General features: G+C 41.7%; 1 non-coding gene across 1 annotated transcript; it reads left to right on the forward strand.

The window, feature by feature from the left end:
* Positions 1-4,043: 4,043 nt before the first annotated feature.
* On the forward strand, positions 4,044-4,125 carry trnas-aga (transfer RNA serine (anticodon AGA)). The gene has a single exon. It is a non-coding gene; the product is annotated as a tRNA-Ser (tRNA).
* The last annotated feature ends 3,110 nt before the right edge of the window (positions 4,126-7,235 follow it).

Genomic DNA, 7,235 nt, shown 5'->3' on the forward strand with positions numbered 1-7,235 from the left:
TTTTGTTTTGTCAAAGAAAAATTACAACTTGTCATGCTGCAATGTTAGAGGTTGCGCTATATCGCCTGTAGCCAGCAGAGGGCGACAGAATCACACAGTGAGAGCAGCCATTTGGGAGAATTCATTTGCCTGGAATTCTTCAGGCTGATTTAACTTGGATTGCAGGCACCTGCCAGGCAGGATATTTAAGGCCACAATTCACAGCAGACTATTTTTGTACCTTTGTAGAGGAGTGCCATGACATGGCAGGCTTTTGTCTAAGGGGAAAGGAATTAGGAAAGAACATAGAGAAAGCAAGGGACAAGTGAGATTCAAGGCATGGCTATGAAAAGAGACAGTGTTGCTCTAAGACAACTGAAAATAATGAAGTATCTTGGAGTATACATGGGGAGAGAGAGAAAGAAAGAAACCCACCCACCCTGTTTACCCAATTTTGTGATGCAATCAGGGGTTTCGCTCTGCAATTGGGTCCACACTGACTGTTCCTGTAACAGCAGTGTTAACTCTGCCAGCCTGAAGACTTTAATGTGGTGGAAAACCTACTGATAGAAGAGCTCCCCATGTGTAAAGTGCGTAGAGCGAAGCTCTGTACTTAATAGAATATGGTAATGCATTGACCTGATTTTTATGTCTTTTGTGACTATACAATGTACGTGTATGATCACAGGGTACCTGTTTGTAAGAGCAAAGCAACCCTTGGTTGGCAATGAAACTTGTATCTTTACTTACATAATATAGATGGGTTTTTATCCAGCACATGTTTTAAATTTGCTTTTTTTAATATGGGATTATTTACTAACAAGTTTTATAGAAAATACTGTTTTGTTTTTTTTATTGTTTTTTTCATGGCAGGTGATTTTTTTTTTTTATCTTTGCGTTATTTTTATATATATATATATATATATATATATATATATATATATATAAATATAAATTTTTTTTCCTTAGTTGTAGATAATCTAAAACTATTGTGGCTCAATATTGATTAGTTCTTATGTCTGAGAATATTAGATGGCAGCTATATAGTACTGATGTAACGTGAAAGCGCTGGCTCACTCCTGTCCACCAGGCACCTAGCAGAGTCACACCATAATAAATGCCGTGTTGTTGTTTCTGGCACATGACATGCGGTGTCAGAAAAAGGAATAAATATGCATCACAGTTACGAATACATCTCATTATTGGTCTCACTGTCACAAGACAATGCAGTGACTTACTGACGTGAAATACATGACACTACACAATTCGATGGCTCATTCATGGGGCTATAATATTATTCTATTCTGGTCAAGTTTGTGCCCTTGTAAATATTTTGCTTGTACACTCATCAGGAGCTCTGCTTTTAGGCACTGACACACACATATTTGGAGATTCCTTCGATGAATGTTAAGTAAAAGTCATCCTTTCAGAAACCTTTACCATGTCAGTGATTTATAGGGTTTATTTTTAAACATTATGTGGAGTACCCACTATACACAACGAGTAAACATTAATCAACACCTTCTAACAAATCACCTGCACCTAAAAGCCACAAAGCTTTTTGTTATGCAGTAAAACTGTAGGGGTGTCTTCCATAGATAAAGTTAAAGGTAGACTGCCTTTCAGATTTTTCAAGTGTAGGTGATAAAAAATAATTTTCCCCAACACCCAATTATTTTTGTTTAGTGGACCGAAAGCTACTGAATTTGAATCACAGACTTCGAATTTGATTAGGTTTTTTTAATAGAATAGTTAATGAATTTAGAAGCATGTGGCCCTAAATTCTCTGCTATTTTTTCCTGCTTCACCATGACCCAATTCAAGATACTATGTCATGCATCACATGGTGGGCTTTCCCCGTTCACGCAAGGCATTGTGGGATGCAAATTTGAAACAGGAGAAAAGAATGGAGGACGTGAGCATGCGAATGAAACATGAAAGACCGACTACAGTAAGGGAAAGTGAGAAGAAGAAAAGGCGTTATGTTATATACGAAGGAAAGGAAACACAGGACCAAACTAATAAATATCAGCGCTCAGCGAGCACCTTGGTGTGATCAGCTGTTTGTTTATCCTCTTCTTCTCTGGTGGGAAATAAGGCCCTGACCTGGTGATGCCATTCTTGGCGATTCTTTGCTACTGTCAGTGCACGGTCAAAGGTAAACCTGTGTGAAGTGAGTGATTTCATGCACATTATTTGCTCGGGAATCCCCTCAAATTAAATAACTTCCCAGCCACAGAATGGCCTGGTATTCATCTCATTTCATTATCTCTAGCCGCTTTATCCTGTTCTACAGCCTATCCCAGCTGACTACGGGCAAAAGGCGGGGTACACCCTGGACAAGTCGCCAGGTCATCACAGGGCTGACACGTAGACACCCATTCACACTCACTTTAGAGTCACCAGTTAACCTAACCTGCATGTCTTTGGACTGTGGGGGAAACCAGAGCACCCAGAGGAAACCCATGCAGACACAGGGAGAACATGCAAACGCCACACAGAAAGGCCCTCACCAGCCACAGGGCTTGAACCCAGACCTTCTTGCTGTGAGGTGACAGCGCTAACCACTACACCACCTGGCCTGATAGTTTGTGAGATATTACAAAAATAAACATGTATCACAATGACCACATTTTAGAGGGAACTAAATTTCAACGATTTTATGAAACATGAACTGAATCATTTGTCGTTTTTGGCTTCGGTTTTGTCATTAATTGCCACAATCGCGTCATTTTTTTAACCTGCACAAAAACAAGGCTTTTACCTCCATCTGCTGGTGAATTTTGGAATTGCAATCCAATTAAAGGTGACGTCCAATGGCCTTGTTGTTTTTATAGGCTGTTTTATATGACCTTATTTCCTTTTTTTTCTTTTTTTTTTAAATGATCGCAGTCTTTTTTTTTTTTTAAATAAATAAAAACTGTTTTTTTCTGACGTTCCCATATGAAATGAGTTCTGGAGTGAGACTGACACGTAAAAGCAATTCGGAAAATAAATGGAAACGCGTTTTGTAACTTTTTTTTATGCATATGTTGTTTCTTTTCAATCGCATTTATACGACCGAGAGTACCAACAGGAAAAAAAATTATTTGACAGATGTTAGATTCCGTTTTCTGTCTTGATGGATGATGCTGACAGATGAATTATTCATACTCAAGGCTAAAATAAATGTATAGTGAAATCCATAATTGAATTTGAACAAAGTAATCAAATTAACATTGTAATTAAATGTTAAAATATTAAGATTGTTTACTTTAGAAAATGACATTTTGTGAATTATTCATCAGTTAACATATTTTAATATTAATTGTGCATATAATTATGATAATAGACTAGTGCGTCATGCATATGAATTATATATCAAGTCACGTTTATTTGTATAGCGCTTTTAACAATAAGCATTGTCGTAAAGCAGCTTTACAGAATTTGAATTACTGAAAACATGAGCTAATTTTATCCCTAATATATCCCCGATGAGCAAGCCTGTGGCGACGGTGGCAAGGAAAAACTCCCTCAGACGACATGAGGAAGAAACGTCGAGAGGAACCAGACTCAAAAGGGAACCCATCCTCATTTGGGCAACAACAGACAACATGACTAACAGTTTTAACATGAAGACAGTTTCGTTGATGTTATAAACTCTTCATTGATGGAAACTTGAGTGCTAAACTGTTCATGACAACTGCAGTCCTAAAGTTAGCAAGTCAACTGTAGTCCTCAGCCATAAAAGCATTACTGTAAGAGTCCAGAGCGTCCTCCAGGTGTGACTTTCAACTGTCCACATGGGGCCGTCCTCCACAGGAGCGATGCAATGAGACTCCAACCAGACACAGGGCATCAGGATGGATCAGGCAGGTCTGAGGAGCAGAAGTCGTCAGCGTCTCGGTCCCACAACCGACGTGTAACTCAGAGGGACAGGTTTTTGGGGTTTTTTTTTTTTTTGGGGGGGGGGGTATGTTTTTTTTCTTTTTCATCTATAATGAAAAATGAAACCCTGAGTGGAGAGACTAAAGGTGGTGTACTTTTCACAACAGAGATCGTCCAGAAACCCCAGCACATCTGTGGTAGTTGTGGCTGAGTGGTTAAGGCAATGGACTAGAAATCCATTGGGGTTTCCGTGCACAGGTTCAAATCCTGCTGACTATGATAGGGTTTCTGTTTGCCTTCTTCATGTTCCTAGGTGAAGATTGCATAGGTCTTTGTTGTACAAAATCCACCCAAAGTTTTGCATTTCAGGCACACCTGCACAGGTTCATGTATTACAAAAAATATAGGCACCTATCTGTGGCCTTGGAAAAGTTTATTCGAGAGAAAATTCAATCTCATCTCATTATCTCTAGCCACTTTATCCTGTTCTACAGGGTTGCAGGAGCCTATCCCAGCTGACTACGGGCGAAAGGCGGGGTACACCCTGGACAAGTTGCCAGGTCATCACAGGGCTGACATATAGACACAGACAACCATTCACACTCACATTCACACCTACGGTCAATTTAGAGTCACCAGTTAACCTAACCTGCATGTCTTTGGGGGAAACCCACACAGACAACATGCAAACTCCGCACAGAAAGGCCCTCACCGGCCACAGGGCTTGAACCTGGACCTTCTTGCTGTGAGGCAACAGCACTAACCACAATATATGACTATATCAAACTGCAGATAACAGTGTCGTTGGAAGAGTTTCATTTCGTGCACGTTTTAGACCAGTGACGCAGTGTTGTGCGCCCTCAGGAACTGGGTGCTATTGACTACCTCCACGGCCGTGTTGTTGATGAGAAGTGGAGCATGGCTGGGTTGTTTTTTCCTGAAGTCAACAATGATCTCTTTAGTTTTGTCCACGTTCAGGATCAGGTTGTTTTCCCTGCACCAGCCCACCAGCTGCTCCACCTTCTCTCTATAGGCGAGGTCGTTATCGTCCCCGATGAGGCCCACCGCTGTTGTGTCGTCCGCAAACTTCACAATGTGGTTGCTGGCAGCCTTGGGGATGCAGTCATGTGTCATCAGAATGAACAGCAGAGGGTTCAGGACACAGCTCTGAGGGGAGCCTGTGCTGAGGGTGATGACACAGGAAGTGTTCTGTCCAACCCACACTGACTGTGGTCTTTCAGTGAGGAAGCCTAGCAGCCAGTTACACAGGGGGGTGCTGAAGCCCAGGGGACCCAGTTTGTTCACCAGATGCTGTGGAATGATGGTATTAAATGCTGAACTGAAGTCCAGGAACAGCATCCGCACATGAGTGTTCTTCTCCTCCAGGTGTGCAAGGCTCAGGTGACGAGCAGAGGAGATGGCGTCTTCAGTGGAGCGGTTAGGCCGGTAGGCAAACTGGAAGGGGTCAAATGTGGGAGGGAGCCTGGAGGTGATGTACTCCTTTACCAGCCTCTCAAAGCACTTCATCATAATGGGAGTGAGTGCGACGGGCCGGTAGTCATTGAGTGATGTGATTTAAGGTTTTTTTGGCACTGGGATGATGGTGGCAGTCTTAAAGCAGGATGGGACTTTGGCTTGATCCAGTGAGGTGTTGAAAATGTCCGTTAGAACATGAGCCAGCTGGTCTGCACATTCCCTGAGCACCCGACCAGGAATATTATCGGGGCCCGGGGCCTTCCGTGTGTTGACTCTCCTCAGAGTCCTCCGCACCTCAGCTGTATCAAGACAGAGTGCCTTTTCATCCTGATGGGGAACAGCTTTCACTGCAGGAGTGTTATTTAGTGCCTCAAACCTCCCAAAGAAGTTATTGAGTTCATTGAGGAAGTCCGCATCATCATCATCACTCAGGAGGGGCTATCCTGCAGTTTGTGATAGCCCGTATGCCTTTCCACATATCCCTGGTGTTGGTGGTGTCATGGAAAAAGTCCTGGATTTTTTGACTGTGAGCACACTTTGCTAATCTGTTGGCACGGTTCAGCAAATTGGAATCTCCCCAATTCAACACAAACAGGTAAAGTACCCTGTATTCAATAATAATTGAAATAGAATGTATATATTAAAAAAAACAAGGTAAAGAAAAATACCTATTCCAAAGAAATTGTTAAAGAACTAAATTGTTCATAAATTAGTAACAAACTAGCAACTTGTCAGCTAGCCTATTGCTATATAGCTAACTACTTTTAATTGCACCAAGTGGAAGTAAGAAAGAGAACAAACTGACGAGGCAAACTCCAATTAAAGCTAGACGGCCTTTCGATTTCTTAAAATCGGTGAAATATAGTTCCCTCCGAAATGTGGTCATATGTTTATTTCTGTAATATCCAAAAAAAAAAAAAGCGCCATTCTGTGGCTGGGAAGTTATTTAATTTGAGGGGATTCCCAAGCAAATAATGTGCATGAAATCGCTCGCTTCATGCAGCCAAACAGACAGAGGAAGTCCATGCGCACATGCGCAGGTTTACCTGCTTCTTTTTCTTCTTCTTCTTTTGGGTTTTAATCTTGAATCGGGTCATGGTGAAGCAAGAAAAAATAGTAGAGAATTTAGGGCCACATGGCCCTAAATTCATTAATTGTTCTGTTTTTAAAAAAAAACTAATAAAATTGGAAGTCTGTGATTCAAATTCAGTAGCTTTCAGTCGACTAAACAAAAATAACTGGATTTCAGGGAAAATTATTTTTATGACCTAAATTTGAAAAATCTGAAAGGTGAGCTACCTTTAATTAGCCTTAAATTATTAAGCTTTGCAGTGTTCTTTCTCCATTTTTCCTCTTTTCACCACAGATAGGTCTCATCTCATTTATCTCTCGTCACTTTATCCTGTTCTACAGGGTTGCAGGCAAGCTGGAGCCTATCCCAACTGACTACGGGCGAAAGGCGGGGTACACCCTGGACAAGTCACCAGGTCATCACAGGGCTGACACATAGACACAGACAACCATTCACACCCACATTCACACCTACGCTCAATTTAGAGTCACCAGTTAACCTAACCTGCATGTCTTTGGGGGAAACCAGAGCACCCAGAGGAAACCCACGCGGACACAGGGAGAACATGCAAACTCCACACAGAAAGGCCCTTGCCGGCTACAGGGCTCAAACCTGGACCTTCTTGCTGTGAGGCGACAGCACTAACCACTACACCACCGTGCAGCTTGTTCAAGAGCTTCTGATGTTTGTTAGTTATATAAATTGCAGTTTCTATTCTTTGCTCACAGCATGAGGAGCCTCTGCGACTCTCCGATACATAAATGTTTTCACAAAATGATAGTGATATGATGATAGTAATGTGGTGTGTAGTCGTGATAATATTATGATAGCGCTATGATGT

The sequence above is a fragment of the Neoarius graeffei genome, chromosome 23 (assembly GCF_027579695.1).
Source record: "Neoarius graeffei isolate fNeoGra1 chromosome 23, fNeoGra1.pri, whole genome shotgun sequence".
NCBI classification, from domain to species: Eukaryota; Metazoa; Chordata; class Actinopteri; order Siluriformes; family Ariidae; genus Neoarius; species Neoarius graeffei.